Here is an 18,112-nt window from a genome sequence, read left to right on the forward strand (position 1 = left end):
GACTGGGAAAGATGTCAAGAAAACATTCCGCCCCACTTCCTTTTTATATTGGCTCATTTCAAACACCTAGTACAACATCCTTGTCAGACCTTGAACCTGAAATTGTAGAATCCTACAGTTTTGCATGACTCTGTGGTACATTCATCTCACATTCATGCAAAGTATTTTTCAGTAGTGGCTCTGATGACTTTGTGCTCTGTAACAATGCCAAGGTCCACCTTTGCCATGGAATTCAGAGCCAATTCACTTCTTCATTTTTCTTGCTGAACTCTCAGACGTCCCAATTAAGCAGAAAAAATTAAAGGTGTGCTGTGATGAGCTGTGAAACAGCATACAAGCAAGCCTCTTTGCCAAATCCATGTTTTGAAAAGCACTATCCTGTTTAGCAGTTGGTGGAAGGTCGTAAGACCTTATTTTACATAACCACTATTACAAGCTGCTGCTACTAGATAGCTCTTCTCTGTTCGTTTTCGAGTCAAATATGCTTTTTCTCCCCTACCCCCCTTCCTTATGTGCACCTCCCCTATTTTTAAAGCACATGTTCAAAGAAAAAAGTACAAAGTCTGATTATTCTGATAAAATCCTTCTAATTCCCTGGGACTCTTACAGGAGATAAACTTTTCTCAAATTCTGGAACTGACTAAGTTTATAATTTAACTGCACAATCCAGCATTCACTTACTGCCAGCACCTAATCTGTGTTATTGTTATTTATAAAGTGCCTTCTGCTACACAGATTCTGTACATTGTATACTCAAGTTGTTAATGCTAGAAGCTTTATTGGCAAAATTTTCACTTGAACATTCCAAAAGGCTCTAAAGCTATAAAAATTGTAGCTCAGGGACTGTACAGCAGTAACAACACTACTTCACGAGACAATTTGCAACCACAGAACAAGAAATCATACTTCTTTGGACATTCAACCTCTTGCTTTTACGACTGTAAAACAATTTACACAGTAAATCACCAAAAGAGATCGAGCTACACTATTTCTTTGACAGACTGCCCTGTTAAGCAGTAAGGGGCGTTTGCACAGAGACGAAACCACAGATACCAGTACTGTGATCATCTTTTGCAGCAATACAGGAAACAAGCTAGGAAGACTTGCTCAGTTCCAAAGGTATCTGGACTTTTCTAATTGTGATCACAGCCCAAGTGCCGTTATCATTAGAAAAAGACTAAAATAGCTTAATCATCTATGTATTGTTTAGTTGGCTTGATTACTGCAGCTATTGCACTTAAACAGATCACACAGTGACTCCACAGAAGTGTCGCTGTTCATCAGTACCCACCTTCTTCAAACCGAGCTGCCAAAACTTTTAAGACAAAATGTTTCATCTAAAAGTGAGAACTTCCTGCTCCACAGGGTAAAAAAGCAGCCTGTGATTCACTTCTCTGATAAAACTTGTACTAAGCACACAAGCAAATGACAAGGTGCTCTCTTCCCAGGGGTCTGCCTACCATACTGCCCTCACTGCAGGTTTTTCTTAGTACACTGAATGTTTTCACCTGCTTTAAATGCTTTTATGTTAAGACAGAGACAGCAAAATGAGGTAATACAAGATTTAGTCTTTACATGCTGCCCTGGCACTATGGGCTTACATCAGTAATGCAGGCTTCTTGCACACTTGCACTCAAGTCTGGTTGTTTGTAGACTATGCGAGTGTCACTAGGTGACACGCAGGCAAGCAGGTATTTGCGCTCGTCCTTGGGCTGCAGGGACTTCAGTGGCCATAGTCAAAGGTGCCGTCTTCACGTTCTCCCAGAAGGGCCTTCCCAGCATCGCCTGCCAGTACATTATAGGTGAGATTTAAAAGGCCGAAGTTTGGTACCACCTTGAGTGCCAAGATTAAGATGAACTGCTCTAAGCAGAACAGATCTGCACAGAAACCACAGACCTTTTCATGCAGGCACAAAGGTATTTAAGTATTAATAACTATCTGTGCCCAAGGAAGCAAGATACTTAATTATCTTTGGAGCTATACAAAATTTTAAAGCAAGAGACATCAACAGCCAGCCCTCCCTTCTCCTCCTGTCCTGTCCTGGCTAACAGCAAATTCTCCCAAGCAGGTGAGGTGGGCTGAAGAGGCAATTTCTCTGTGCCAGCGCTGCCTGCAGGTAAGCAGGCTGCCTCTCCTTGCCCCAGTGGCAGCCAGTGTCAGTCAAGAGACAGTGAAAAATTTCAGTGAACTACAGTATTACCAGAAGCGTTTCCAATACCTTGAGAGCGCAATTTAAAAGAGGATCACACAGAGGATGTAACTAGAAAAAATATCCTGCACAAAGGCATGAACTGACCTGGCACGTCCAGGAGGTGGCTCACGGGCACGCTGATTGCAAGGCCCATTTCCACAGCGTGAATTCTTATGTTCTTATTGAATATATCACCGCTTGTGAAATACAGTACACTGCAATATTACTTTTCTCCAGGGGGCCAGTCTGGAGTAAGAGAGAGAAGTAAAAAAAAATACACAGAAGACAAATACGAATAGAAGCCATTTGGAATTCAGGCACTCGGCCATTCTTCTCGATTTACTGCCCATGAAGTGCACAGATACAGAATTCTGTGCATTTATTTCCCCAGAAACCTGATGCTTGGCTGCAACACATATCAACGGAAAGTACCGCACACCTGCCTCGGCCTGTGAATTACTGGTGTTCAACCAGTGGCTATGGTGCTGGAGGCCTGCTCAGAGCTAACATTAAAGCATCCGAGCAGCGTGATAAAGCAGCTCATAATTCTGGACATGGACATAAAGCAGCCTGTTTTGCAGTTGTGAGGCGAGATGGAATTCTTGCTCACAACCCGCTGCAGAGATCAGCAGCTGTACAATGGCTTCACTACAAAACAAAGGACCTGGGTACCCTGTGTTTCGCACACGGGAGGAGACACCTGAATGCACATCTTCAATCAAACGCTTGTGATGGAGCGGAGATCTAGCGTACTTGCCAGGTTTGCTGTGGATAGGCTGTTCCATCTTCTTTATTGGGTGGGTGACGGACACCCTATGAGAAAGCAAATAAAGCAAAAAATGCAAAATTGAGAGTCTCACAGAGTTTCATAAACCTCCCCACCACTTTTTGAAGTGCACATCTCTAAACACTTGTAGTTCTGTGACCACAGGCTGTCTTGAAATGCTGGTAACAGATGGTGCTCGTTAAACTAGAATGAAATCGTAACATACAAGTTTCACAGTCTCAAAGGGATTTGCCACATGGACACGACAAATCAAAAAGAAGCAGCAAAATACTTTCGGAAGGTCCTGAAAGCTTTCAGCAACAGCATGTTAACATAGCTCATCTACACCTTACTTCTGTCCCCTGCACTGAGTGCAAGACTGCTTTCAGCTGGTTACTGAAATCCACTCCATGAGGGTCAACTTATATCTGCACGCTGAGGCTGATCACCTGTCAGCCTGGAGGGCAAAGTTAATGCCCTGCCAAACTGCTTAGTTCAGTATTTTCCAAGAATATCTGGGTGTCATATGACTGCGCATAAAACTCAAGTTGACAGAAAAGGAAGGCTCTTTCTTGAGAGCTCCTCTCTTGCTTTTCACATCAAACTGCTTTGTAGCCCCTGTGTGATCCACTTTTCAGCTTTGTTTCATGTCTTGTCTGTAATCACCTAAAATGATCAGACAGTATGTGGAGCAGGGAAAAAAAAAAAAAAAAAAAAAAAAAAGAGAGAAAAATCAATGAATGATTAGACATGTTCGCACAGGAGAGTCTTGTAAGATGTATCCTCCAGCTTCACGCTGAGATTTCCCCTTCTATTCTTAGCTTTATTTTGAAAGCCAGATATTGCCTTTGCTTTTTAAGTTACATGGTCTGTCTCCCGTACCAAGGATTTGCTCTGCTGAAATTCTCAGCCGTAATCACACTTCTGTTCTCTGCAACATTCCTTCCTTACCTTCTGCTTTGAAGGCAACGATTACAAAATCCTCTCTAAAACCTGTCAGGATTACACAGAGCAAGTGGTCAAACTGTTAATGAGCTTGTAGGGCTCTGAATGCAAACTGGGATGCAGTGTCTCTGCTTTGGCACACAGATGCGCACTCAGCTTTACATCAACACAACACTCACGCTCTTAACTCATGGGCAAGAACAGGAACTATTCCTCCTCTCACAATGTAACTGTCCTGGGTAATCTGCTAAGTCTAAAAGCACGTGCCAGACAGCAGGTAAAAAATAGTACAAGCACTAATGGCAGCGATTTAGGGAAGCTCATCTGATGTGCACCCCCGTGGATAAATCACAACTTGAAGCATCTCTTTTCATTTACCCAGCTAAGCAGGGAGGTTTCTCCAGGAAGTGGGTTTTTCCCAGGATTATCATGATCCCGTAGGTTAGACCACCTCAAACCTCTGCACATTAAAGGCGATTTTGGACAGGGTTTCACCACAGCCTCCCAAGTTAACCCCCTTCTCCTGCTGCTGCCTCTGAGCTCTGGAACACAAACTGAATTGTAGTCCAAAACACCCAAGCAGCTGCCTCTCCCACATTCCTCAACTAGATCTGCGCTGGTAAAGCCACAACTGGCATCAGCGCAACTTCAGCCTCTTTTACGTGCTTTCCCTCAGCTGAGATTTTTAACTCAGAATTGGTGATGCTTTCATGTACCCCTGCAAAAGGCCAAGAAAGCTATCATGTAACTCTCCCTCGGACATCCCTGCGAGCGAAACCAGCGAAGACAAATTCCGTCTGGATTATTTTAGCACTTCCAAGTGAAAAAGAAGACATCATGTCCTGTAACAACCTCTTTCACCCTGGGACACCGAACATCTTTAAGCATTTACACCTTCCAAAAGATTAACTTAATATTTTTATTCTTTAGCAGGAATTCATGCGGCAGAGCCTTTTGCTTCATGGCCCTCCAGGATCGCTCCTCCAAGGGATTTCACAAAGCCATTACTGTGACTGGTGGAACTCGCCACTCCCCATTTCCACTCACTGTTGCTTACAGCTTCACTTTGCTGTTAGAACTGGCTTTCACACAGCCTGCAAGGCTAAGATAGCTGCAGCCTGTAAAGAAACCTCTTCAGTGAAGCAAGACAACACACCAGCCCCATGCTCCAAAAAATAAAAGCTGTGCTGTGAGCAAGGGACCTAACAAAATGCAATGCCAGAACTTGCTGCGCTTACCAGACACCCCCCATTATTCTGTATTACACCCCAAGCCTATCATCGTATACTCTATCCCACTCTGCAACAAAATCCACAGGAAAGGAGAAAAAAAGTACATTAAACATTACACAAAACAAGGTGGAGATGCACCTGAAATCAGAAATTGTGCTATTCTGTCCTAAACATCTTGAAACTACTTGGGGGGGGGGGGGGGGTGGGGGGGGTGGGGTGGGGGCGGAATGTGGGCTGAAGAAATGCTGCAGTACCAGGCTCCTGGAGGAATACAGGCAATACAAGGACAAGTGTCATGACTGTGATGTCAGCAGGATTCAACTACAAAATGTACAGGAACAACTACAGAAATACCTGTAGATTTTCTAGCACTGAAATCTTTACAAGAGTAATTCACTAGGCAGGGAACCCTCTCAAAAACCACACAAAACCACATTAACTCTGACTGTCTAAGCAACAAATTTTGTCCACATTCTAACTTCTTTCTTGAGATGTAATGTCCCCCACATCTCCAGCCTCCCAAAAATCCACTTACCATGAATTCTGTTTCATGTTTTGGCAGCAGCTGTGACCACACTGCCCTTTTCTTCAGTTGTTCTATAACCTGATGCAGAAATTTTAGCTAGAAACAGTAACAGAATCAGAAAAAAACAAAAAAAAACCCAACAAAAAAATTACTTTACAAATACTAAGAATCCTGCTTGTTTACCAAATCATTGCTCACATGTGTACTGCACATTGCTGTAAATATGTCTTTTTATATGAAATATGACTGAAGGATTACAACAACTGCAAGAAAAACTAACAAAATTAAAAACTGCCCATAAATCTTCCACTGAACTCACTCTCAGCCTGCTCTAGTTAGAAATGAGAACTTTTTTCTGAGCTTGAGGCCCAGTTTTCAAAGTAATTAATTTGTAGGAACTATGTAAAAAATGCAAGATTCCATTAGGATTTCCCTACAGTCATCCCAGAAAAATTACAAACCACCCTAAGGTGTTTGTATCTCCTCTAAGCGGTCACGACGGCATGACGAGATACTCTGTTTGACTTTAATTGCTGTTTTATTCAGCTATTTGTTGCAATTAGAGGTTGCAAAATTATACAAAATTGGGGGCCGGGGGAAAAAGGACAAGAGTAAATATACAAAGTATTTCTGCAAAAAGAACAAAACGTGAAATACAGAGACAGGGAAGTGACTGCAGCTTCTTAACCTGAACATGTTGATCCCAGAGAACTGGCTACTGTTCCCAGGATAAAATCAACCATAAAAAGCTGCACTGGGAGCCTGAGATGACATTATTTGAACCCTTCTGGTGGCAAGGCACAGCAGGAATCCACAGTGACAGGAAGACACGTAGTTGTTGGGATGAGCTGGGCGCAGAACTCGGATGTGTCAGGAGAATATCCATCCTCCTGCTTGACTCTGCACTTAGGGAGTTCACACAAAGAACTCTGGGTGAGCACTGCTGCCTGTTTTAAAGCAACAAGTCAAGTCAGGCTTTGCTTCTGAACTCTGGCACTAGTCACTGACTCAGCACTGACAGATGTTCACCCAACTGGTCCTTAAAAGTGTGGGTTTCTGCAAGAACCCACCCGTAACTGGCCAAGCTTTGCAAAAACCTGATCTTTAGGTAGAAACATCGTTTTCCTTCAAACAAAATGAGTTAGCATCGCCCTGCATCTCAGAAACCACTCAAGAACTTCCTACTATACTTTACAGTAAGGAAGGACAGGTGCTCTGAAAGTAAAACAGTAATCCATGCTATTCTTTATAGGGGGAAAAAAGATAGTTATTTGCGGGCGTTTGAGCCCTGCACCGGCCAGCCGAGCGAATGCTGGAACAGCGGGCGGGATTCCAACACGCCTGCTATTCCGGTGGGACCCCAGGGCGCCACGCGGCCCGCCCCGGGAGGCGGGCACCCCCCGCGCCGCACCGCCCCACCTACCCGCACCAAAGCCGCGGCCCCGCCCGCAGCTGCCGCAGGCCGCGGTGCAGCTCCAGCCGCCCGCCAGGCCGCAGCGGCAGCGCGGCCGGCACTGAGCCGTCCCCGAGGGCCGCTGCTTGGCGCCGGAGCTCCCCGCAGCCTCCGGCGGCCCCGGGGCCCCCGCCGGCCCGGGCGCTCCCTCAGCCGCCCCGCCGCAGCGGCACAGCCGGAAGTGGCGCGCAGCGCTTCCGGCAACGTCACAGCGCCGCCGGCCGCAGGGCGCATGCCCGACCCCTCGCGCTTGGCAGCGCTGCGCTGCGATTGGCCACCTTCGCCGCGCACATGCGCACTGCCGCCCCCCAGCGGTGCCCCCAGGCCGGGCCGCGCCGCGCCGCCCCCAGGCCGAGTCGCCTGCGGGCCGGGCAGCCCCGGGGTGGCTCCGTGAGCGCTCGTTGCGGCCGGGGCCCTGTGGGAGGCCCGGGGGCACCGCGGCGCGGCCGCCAGGACGGAGCAGGACCGGCGCATGCGTGAGCCGCGCGGCTCCCCACCGCCCCCTGCCGGCCACCCCGCGCCCCGCCGGGGTCGGACCCTTCCTCGGGCGCTGCCCCCACCGCGGGCCCCGCTCCCAGCCCCCAGGGACCCCCAGGGACCCCCAGGCCCCAGGGACATTCTGGCCCACCCAGCCTCCCCCTTCCGCCTCCCCAGGCCGCCCTAGGGACCCCCAGACACCACCACCCCGCCTCGCCAAATCCCCCCAGCTTCCCCAGACCCCTCTCAGCCCCACGTCCTGCCCTCCCAGGTCCCCTTCAGCCTCCCTCCCGCCTCCCCAGGTCGCCCTAGATACCTGCAGACCCCTCCCAGCCTCCCCAAACCGCCCGAAGGCCCCCCAATCCCCCACCTCAGTTCCCGGCCCGGCCCCCCAGGCCCCCTCCAGCCGCCCTAGCCACCGCCACAGGCTGCACCCCTGCGGTGCTGAGCGGTGCTGAGCGCCCGCAGACCCTGGTGCTAAAAGGTTCTGAAGAAATCCGTGAGGAGATTCGTCCCCCTCTGCAACAGCACCGGGCATTTTCCAGCATCTCCTGATGAGGCAGGGGGGCAGGCAGCGATGGCATCCCGGCCGCAGGGGGTTACCTGCTGTTACCGTGGCAGGACCTGGGCAATGCTGAAACAGGGACCAAGGTCGAGTTCCAGGCAGGGAATAGCCTGAAAAAGAAAAGCATCAAGAAAAGCCAAAGGGGATGCTGCGGGGAGCCCCGGCCCGGCCGTAAGGAGCAACCTGGCTTCTAGTCACGGCCTCAGGCACAGAGAAGGGTGTTACTGCAGCCTGTAGGAGAGCTGCTTTTAATTACCACCTTTAATTACCAAAACTGATGTCAAAGCAGAAGGGACTAGAGGTGTCTATAGCACAGCAAACTATGGAGCATATGTAAAGCATACCCACAAAAACCTGAACAACAAAAAGCACTGAGAATGCAGGTAAAGGAAAGCGAGCTTCAGTAAGGGAGCGATGCGGCTCCGAGTAGGGTGAAGCAGCTCCATCCATCGCAGTTAAGGTTTGGAAAGGTGCTCTCCCGACAGGGTGACCGGCCCCAGCACTCCTGGCTGGTTCTGCAGGGTAACCCTCCGAGAGAAGCTGCCTGCCCTGGCGGTACAGCTGGGTTCGCTGTAGTTGTTTTCTTTGAGGCAAGTGTCTGAGTACAGAAAGCACCGGAGAGGTGTCTCTTCGAGCAGAGGGAAGAAGAAGGGCTGTCCCTCTTCTAGGTAGTGAAAGATTGAGAGAACTGTAGGGTAAGCGTGTGTATAATTCGCCTTTGAAGGTGAACTACTGTGGCTGGAATTAAACAGCAAGTTGTAAATGAACAAAAGGGAGAAACAGCAAGACATGGATCTAACTCAAAGCTGCTTCCACCTTCAAACAAGAGAAATCCTGTTTCTCTCACTAAGGATAAATGTCCTTCCTCTTCCTACTGTCTTGGTAGTTAACATCACCGGCATCTCTCTATGTAACAGAAAATTAGACATATATAGAGAAATAAATTTATGTACCTACAAAATATATTATTTTTGAGCTCAGGCAAATCACTTAATTCTACAAACACTTCCCACCACGCTGTGCTTGAGCAGGCTGTATCCCCTTAGGTGTAGGTTTTCAGCCAGGGGACAGCGAGGACAGCACCTGCCTTGGAAGAGCAGCAAATTACACTCAGTGGAAGCCAGAGGTCCCTCAATTACAGGCATTGCAGAATGCGGTACGTACATGATACCTACTCACACATCAAGTTGATGACAAAGAGGTATTTGTTACTTAGACGATGACGAGTAAATGGCAAAAATGTGCAACTATGGTGTTCCTGTCTCTTGCGAGGAAGTGGGTTGATCTGAGAGGCATTTTTCTAAGTCAGGAAAAAGCAGAGGCAGCAGCTTCACAGGAAGGAACATACTTCGAACTTGAAAACCCTGCTCCACAGAAAGAAGTTTGCTGTTCTGCACAGCTGGTCAGAACGGGACTTGGGTGCATAACAGCAGCATATCAAAAGCAGTATTTAGTGACTTTTAATGAAAACAACCACCGCTCCGTAACGCATTGGGTGTTGTAGGCCTGTTTTAGTCCAGTTACTGTGCTAGGAGCACCGCAGACTGTGGCATTACTGTGTGCTACCGCACTGTCACTGGTGTATGCATAAGCCCAAGTCTCTGCTATCGCACAGCTATCTGTGCAGCTGGATAGGCAGTAACTCATGAGAGCAAAATCCAGAGCGTAACAACCACATGACGCATCAGTTGTGACACTCCTTTGCCCCGAGAGCACAAATCATACTGGAACTTGCTGACTTCAAGGAAACCTCTGGAACCACTTACAGCCTATTACTATTAATACTGGAGGCAGCAACGGTTTGGAGGGACCAGAACAGCAGGGGAGAAAGGTGCTCCAGGAAAAGGAGCATTGGTGATTTGTCACCCTGATCACTGTTACTAGCAGCGTGAACACCACCCCTCCTCAGCACAAGAAACAAACAGGGTTTCTCTTGTTTGGAGAGACAGGGGCAGCTGTAAGCTGGTTCCACTTGATTTTACTACTTCAGTCAGTTTACCTTTTTGTCTTGTCTTGAACTTACACATACTGTCTTTTTCCTTTTCACACATGCCATCTGATAACAGAAAGAGTGAAAACAAAGCTAAGCCAGGAACAGTCAGCAATATCCACATGGTTGGAATGGCTTATTTATTCCTCTGTGCTAGCCTAAGGAACGAGAAATAAGACACGATTCTCATCGAGGTAACTCAGGACTGTCACTCAGGCTGGGACGCCTCCTTCTGGAGGAGTTTCTGGTGATATCAAGGGTCCCTCAACTGCATTTCTGCTCCATTATTTTATCCAGTTCATTAGGTAATATTCAGAAAAACCGTTCACCCATCCTCTCTCATGTTACTTGTCACTATTTGTTATCATTGGTTCCATCTCTGTAGCAAACAGATAAACTTTGCATTTAATTTAAAGAAGTTACTATAACATTTAAGCATCAGTTTTTATCACCCTCTTTTTATTTTTTTTTTCCTTAAAGGAAAGGTCTTAGTACACCACTTGCTCCAATAGACTGCAGTTAAAACTTTTTGGAAACAGTAAATTCAGTGTTTAAGCTTTGGTTATTGGATAGGGAGTCCCCTAATACCTCACTATAGCGTCGTCTGTTGGAGTTATTTTTGTTCTGGGTCAATCATATTATTGCTAACAATAATTTTAATAGGAAGAAAGGGAAATCTGTGTGTGATTCACTACTATGCATTATTCAGCACTTGGTAAACATCCAGTGCACAGCTCTTTCCTAGCATCTCAGAGCACTGGCATGGAGGCACTGCAGATCCAACATTTTGGGGATAAGAATTTCATTCATTTAGCCCATCCCCAGTCATTAAAACATGCTTCATGCAAGGCAAAGCAGCTTGAGAGCCAGAGCTGCAGAAGCTGCCCAGCTGCTGGGTATGTTCATTTGGAAACAATCAGACTAAATCGCTCTCCACAGCTGAGAAAAGCAGTGCTGAGACAGAGAAAAGCAATGCCGAGATCTGCCCTGTTCCGCATTGCTATCCCAAGTTGTCGGGCTCCCTCCAAACAGGCAACTGGAGGAGACTGAGCCCCTTAGTAATAGCCTGGTGATGGCTGCCAGGAATCCCATATTTTCATTCCTGAGTAGCAGCAGAGGGAATTGGTGTAAGAGTGAGGATGCTGAAAATGTGCCGGACAGAACAGTAGGTTCTGTCAGAGGCAGCAGCACCACGCTCGCCCATACAATGCGGCTCCTTAGCGACATCCTTAGGTGTCACTGACACAAACCCCCACAGCATGGGCTTGCTGGCATCAGCTGTGTCATTTTATAGAAAAAGTAGGTCAAATCTATTCTTGTGACTCACATTTATTTCTACAAAATACAGACTTGGTTATCGAGGGTTCGGGTTCACCTTTGCTGAGGAACAAGAGACTGTCAGACAAATCCATAAGGTTGTACTGACTGAAAGACACAAGCTCTTATTGATATAAGTGCTAGTGCTGTACCATGGTAAACCCTGGGAAAATCTGACATCAACACTGAGCAGACGTCTGTAAAATATTCTGACATGCTGTGTTATGTTAGCATGCATCACCTGAAACAGGTCTTCAGGCCGCAGTTGTAGCATCACATTACCAGTGTGTGGAGACAGCCTTGGCCAAGAAAGCTTTCAAGCTAAAAAGCCCCTTTGGTGTTTTCCTTCCCATAAAAAAAACCAAACAACAAACCAACCAAAAAACAACCAACCAAAAAAACCCCACCAAAACCAAATAGGATTGGTTGCATAAGTCAGGGTTACTCTTAGAAAATCACATTCAGGGCATTTGTGTCTTAACAAGCCTGAGTGAAATCAGAAACTAATGAATTTGGGAATTTTGCTACTGGCATTCCCCCCAGCTCTCCCCCCCCACCCCCAATTCCCTTGCAGGAAAAGTACTGTATAGCAAATGGATTCTATAGAGACACAGTGCTGTAGTTAAATCCCCATGCTCAGCAGCTGTCGCTCCTCTCTTTATATATGCACAAGTATTTGGAGCCAAAAGGGGCGACTGCACTTGCACAAAGAGAAAGCTGCTCTGGCTTTTGTATTTTCCTGTGCTGACACACACATCCGTGCACTCTGCAGAAAGCACTCCGAGCGTTTCTGGGCTTTTACTCATTACAGCAAGTATTAAAAAGAAGAAAAAAAAAAAAACCAAAACAAAACAACCCCAAACTGTCAGACACAAGAAATATTTGCCTCGGCCCAGTATCAGCTTTCCGGCAGGAGTGGAAGGGATTAATGGCTGCTGGCAGGCGGTACGGCTTAGCTGAGGCAAGTGCCTTAGGAAGACAGAGAGCTCCAGCAGGCTCACAGACATAACTCACACCAAATGCCCTTGCTCTGGGTTCTCTTTCTCTCCCCTGGTGTGATAAAGATCCTGATTTATTAGTGAAGATACAGCAGCACCCTCTTCCCAAGCGGTGTGCTGTCTTTACAGCCTGCTGGGGTTCTCATTAATACTCCCCATCCCTCCCATTTCAGAAGGAGCAACGGTATGAGGCAGAGAAGCTGTTGCCTAGAGATCAGACCATGATGCTGATACCCAGGCCACGCTGTTTGCCAAGCATGATTAACCAAACCCAAGCAATTTCTGCATGGATTATTTGATTGTAAACGGGTTTATAGGGTGGCAGCATTAAAACGAGCAGGAAGGACAGACGGCATCACTGTTCCTCCGCACGCCGTGGCAGCACACGCCATCCGTTCAGCTCTGCAATCCGCACGCTTCAAATCCCGGGCTCATCGTAAAGGTGGGAAATATTTTCCAGAAGCAGATTTGGATTTTAAATATTGGCTTTCCTAGCACTATTGTCTTTCTTATTGTGCCCTTGGTGAATCCCGGCTGGCCACAGCCTGCTGTCTGGGGCTGGAGGGTTGTGTGGTGTTCAGGACCGGTGACGACTCGCCCAGCCTGCAGCATGCTGCAGCACATACACCAACAGCACCTGGGTTCTAAATGGCACTATTTGCATCCAGCACTTCACACATACAGGATGAGCCTGTAACATAAATAACACTACCCCATCTCCCACTCATTTATGTAATCGCTGCCTCCACACAAACACGTGGTTAAATAGACGCCGCAGGAAAGCCCCAGTGGCTCAGGGCTTGCGGCTTGCTACCAGGCCCGTCAGCTAACCCAAATCCTGACGCACAGACACTTATCAGGTCATGCAGGCTGACTCGCTCTTGTCTGGTGCAAAGCCGATCTTATTAATTTGCTGGGCAGGATCCCTGGGACCTCTCCGACCCACCACTGATCATCTGGCCCAGGCCCGTAAACAAGTCACGCTTTCAGCATCATGAAGTTACCCATGGATAATCCAAAGGGTCATCCACACTGGCTGTTCTGTTGGACAAGCCCACAATATTCTATATCCACATACCCTGTTCTTAATGCAGGGAGGACCATGGGCCAAGTTCAGGCTGGTGGAGCCTTTCTCGGGGAAAACAGGGCGACAGCTGGCATCTGACAAGGGACATAAAGCCCGAGAACATGAAAAGCAACTTGATCTCTACTTGCTGAAACTCCTTCACAGCCATGAACCACTTGGGATTCATTCATGTCACTGGGTAAGACTTTGCTTTCAGGTAAATTTAAGCTAATTGCTTCTTCTGGCAGTTTGTTTCTCTTACTAGGCTCAGGTTGTTAAAGGTCTGGAACAAAATTTAAGGTAACAGCATTTGTAGACAGCTCATTATGAGATAAGTACAAGCATGCTGAGCCATTTGAAAGCTGGGAAAAGCAGGTACGTTTTTACTGAATTATTAATTGCAATTACTAAATATACACACCGTCCTAAGTGCAGGGCACTAGCCCAGACTTCTGTTGAAGAAAGGCAGCTTGGGTGGACAGCAGGACAGAAGCCACACAGCAAAACCCACCCGCAAGGCAATATAACACATGCCTGAAATCTCCTTCTGGAACAACCACAGAAGGCTTCACAAGCTGCAAGTATCCCGCACACATGCATCGGGACACCCTGCCTATGCAGGGATCTTGCTGCAACTATCTATTTTTGTCACCACAGGATTGGATTTCCACCGTGCATTCTTTGTGGGACTGAACCTCAGAACTACTGGGGAGCAAAAGGTAATGTGGATCCTGCTCACCCAGCCACGTGTCACTGTGAGAAAGCACCACATAGCCGCTCTGAGCCCTGCATTCGCTGCCAGCAGGCTCTGGGTGGAATTCAAGATGTTTGGTTTTCATCTGTCAAGCACCGAGTTCTTCAGCAGCGGTGGGTGCCATAGCCCAGTGCCAAAATGCAGCAGCTGAGACCAGAGAGAGGAATGAGTTTGGGGTGTTGTTCATGTGAGGAGGAGTGAACTGATGGCAGAGAATTCTCTATGGAGCTGCTGTAGCCTTCAAATTGTTAGCTAAGTCGGCTAAAGCCAAAAGTTAATAGTCTCTTCATGTGCTGAAATACGCATCAATATTTCATCGGTTGTAGGAAAGTATGGTCTAAGGAAAAAAAGAAAGTATTTCAACATCAACAGCTCTGTTATGTATTTTAATGTATGGCACGAGCCTTTCAGCACCTTCAGAACTTACACTGCCACCAGTCAAGTCACAGCTACATTTGTGCTGTTGTTCAAGTTGGGCCAGAACCCTTCCTTTGAGTCTTAAACTGTCTCACATCCAAAGTGTTCGGAGTGTAAACGTGGTCTAGAGCACTTCCCAGCCCTGAAATGTCTAGCACCGAACAGCCCTGTAGTGGCTGACACATTGGGATCTGCCTGGGTGCAGAGTGAACAGGTATGTAACGATGTTCTTAGCTCCAAATGTCTATTTAAAGACTCTGCCTCCTCTCCCTGTTCTAGACCGTTTTGGCTTTTTTGTACTTTCTCCCCCTCCTTCTCCCCCCATTTCTCCCTGTCTAACCATCCCCCATCTCTAAAGGCAAGACACTTCTCTGCTGTCAAAGCCCCTTCTTTTGTCCTCGTGCTGGAACAGTACTGCAGCGCTCTCTGCCAATGCCCTTGCCTCCAGACCCCCAGCTCTGCCACCCACAGCACCCGGGGGCTGACCCACACCGCTCCTGCGCTCTGGATTCATCCATCCCCCCACTACCACATCCCAGGCACCCACCACAAGCTGCTCGGTGCCTGTGAGACCCCCGAGCACCGGGGGCTGCGGCCCCCTCTGAGCCCCGTGGGTCTGAGCTCTCGCCATGCAGCGTTACCGACGCACCCTATAGCCCAGGCCAGGCGAGACGCAGAGCCCCCCGGTTCTGCCTCGGGGCTGGCGCAGCTACCCACCCGCGTGGTCGTGGGGGAGCGGGAGAGGTTGGGGAGCTCCAGAGCACACCTGGATCCAGTGGCAGTCACAGCCTCACAGCTGGCAGGGGGGAAGCAGGACTCACCTAGAGATTTGAGGGCATGGAGTGGAGGGAAGAAGAGGGCAAAGAGACGGCAGAAACTGAACCCAGCAAGAGGGAGCAGCTTACTCAGCTGCTGAACAGAAGCAGGAGCCCAGCGCCCAGGCTCCTTCCCAGCAGCATGGCCCCTGCGCCGCGGGACGCCACCCGGGGCCTGGCCAGTGAGACAGCTGCTGCCTACATTAGCTGTGCTCAAAAGTGTATTTTTTAAACAAGTTGCAGGAAACCGTTTTTAATTCACAGTATTTTTTGTTGTTGTTGTTGTCATTAACTGGCAGGAGAAAATCAGTGGTCAGCTGTCTAAGGAGAAGAAAAGCTGAGAATAAACTGTCCCGCTAAAACAAATTACCTCGATCTCCTCTCCAAAGCTGGCAGCTGAGCAGCATTAAGTCTCCTATCTGCCCATGTTTGGCTTGTTATTTAATTACAACAGAGATAGGGATGACAATCTAATTACACTGAAATGTGAATCTGGGCTTAGAACAGCACATCCCATATACGACCCAGGAGAATCTGAGGGAAGAAAGAATTTCCAGGATGGGAAGAGACAGCTACTTTCATTTATTAATTGTTTTTCAAACACCTCGGACCCTGTTGAAGAGGGGTCCCAGCAGAGCCCCCCACGCCCCCAAGGACTGTTGCAGGCAGTTTAACTGGGCTGTGTGTGAACCATCTCGCTTGACCAGGAGCCAAGGAGACAACCACAGTCTGACCTTCTGCAGTCCGACTGCCTGCCTGAGCCACGAGCTCGCTCCTGAGCAGATGGAGAGGAAAACCTCCTAATTATGCCGTGACTGAAAGATGGAGCCCTTTTCTCTCTGCTACCGCTATCCACCGATGCTTCAAAACCAGTAAAGCCTTAAACAAGATGTTTAGTTAAAGTAACATCCCCTTGTTACCGAGATGGGGCAGACAGGGAGCAGTGAGCTGTCAGTGGGTCCAGCAGCAATCCGGCATCGCCCCCCCGCACCCTCAGCCCTCCCTCCCACGCTCAGACCGCAGTTACTCCTGCTAGAAGCGCAGAACAACGAAATCCTACAGGGAGCCCTCTGCACGGGCCGTTACATGCAGCGGCTCTGAAAGACCAGCCCATCCTACGGCTGCAGCCTTCGCTTCCCTCCTGGCAGCATCCCAGCTGCTGGCAGAACACGGGATGGAGACGACCTCACCCCAGCCCTCAGCGGGGCACTGCTCGCGCTGCCCAAGTGCCCCCTCGCTGGCAGAAGCCTGCTGCTATCTCCCGTCCTGTCCGTGGTCCCCAGTGAGTGGGAGATGTTGGGGAGCTGCCAGCATGTGGACCCCTGCACACATTTTCTTCCGTGTTTGACTGCAGGTTAGTTAAGGAGAGGGAGCTGCTTTAGACAAGTGCTGGTGCTGCCCAGAGCTGAAAACAATAAACATGATCTATGCATTCCAGGACTGAAGGGAGACAAAGACAGATAAGGCTGAGGATACTGATAGTTATGTTTAAAAAAGAGAAATAAAAGCAAAGCCGTTCCTGTCGGCTCCTACAGTGCTTCAGGAGAACCAAACGTTTCCTTGGGCAGTAGGAAATGAGCAGGTATTTCTTACAGCAGCGCTCACATGCCAGCGTGAGAGAGCCCTGTAAGGCTCTTGGTATTAACTTTGGGGACCAAGGGAGCTGAACAGCTTAAAGTCACTTGCTGTTCTTTTGCACCATCAGATTTCTCTCCAGCTCAGGGCTGAGGTACACTAGGAAGAGATCACAGGAGAAAGTTGGATTTCCTGAAGCTATTGGTGAACCTGCCCCGTTGATTAATGGAGTTGCAATATCCCAAACTGAAAGCTGGTTCAGTTTTACGACCTTAAATTTCCCCCTTTAAAAAAAAAAAAAAAAAAAAAAAAAAAGGAAAAAACCAAGCTGAACACCACTGCAGCACCATTTCAAGTTTGTCTACTATCCCTGACTGACAATCCTCTTAGCAGTTACTGTCACCCTAGGAAAAGGATTTGACACGTTCTCTATAGGAAATGTATTTTTATGGCCAGGTAATGAGCTGATAGCTGTTTGTCCTCTCAGCCAGGCAAGTGCTCGTGGCTGAGAAACCTTCTTCTCGATTCCAGTCACAGGCATGCCAGACTGGAGCCCGCAGACGAAGCAGAAACTCTATTTTCATCTACACTGAAACACTTTTCAGCTTCTGAGGGAGAGGGCAAGGCGCTGGGTCATGTCCAGCCAGATGTGTGACTTAGGGAACCGCTCTGGGCCACCAGTACAGAAGGGTGGTGGGAGGGACAACCGGAACCAGATTTATCTTTCCAAGAAATTAGCTCAACATCTTCTAATCGAAACTGGATTCAAGTCTTTGGGTTTGGAAAGGATCACACTAATACACGTCTCACCACTCTACTTCTGAATAATTTCTGACCTACGGATGAGGTGCAGGGTTCCACCCTGCCAGGACAAGCAGCGGGGTACCACAGAGGTGACCTGCGCAGGGTGGTGGGGCTCCCCCCATTGCAACAGATCCAGCCTATTCACAGGCGGTGGAGCAGACAGAGGAAAAAGAGATTTAAAAAAATAATTAAAAAAAAGATAAAAAAGTTACATGAGAAC

General features: G+C 48.2%; 1 protein-coding gene across 4 annotated transcripts in view; it reads right to left on the minus strand.

Moving 5' to 3' along the window:
- Positions 1 to 753: 753 nt before the first annotated feature.
- The window catches only part of C15H8orf48 (chromosome 15 C8orf48 homolog), a 114,309-nt gene continuing 96,950 nt past the window's right edge, over positions 754 to 18,112 (minus strand). For all 4 annotated transcript variants that reach the window (XM_055727121.1, XM_055727120.1, XM_055727123.1 and 1 more), the window contains 4 exons: positions 5,671 to 5,757; positions 2,865 to 3,005; positions 2,298 to 2,438; positions 754 to 1,785 (listed from right to left, as the gene is read on the minus strand). The gene's annotated coding sequence lies outside the window, so the exon portion shown is untranslated. The remainder of the gene's footprint in view (positions 1,786 to 2,297; positions 2,439 to 2,864; positions 3,006 to 5,670; positions 5,758 to 18,112) is intronic.

This window comes from Falco cherrug, chromosome 15 (genome assembly GCF_023634085.1).
Source record: "Falco cherrug isolate bFalChe1 chromosome 15, bFalChe1.pri, whole genome shotgun sequence".
Lineage (NCBI taxonomy): Eukaryota > Metazoa > Chordata > Aves > Falconiformes > Falconidae > Falco > Falco cherrug.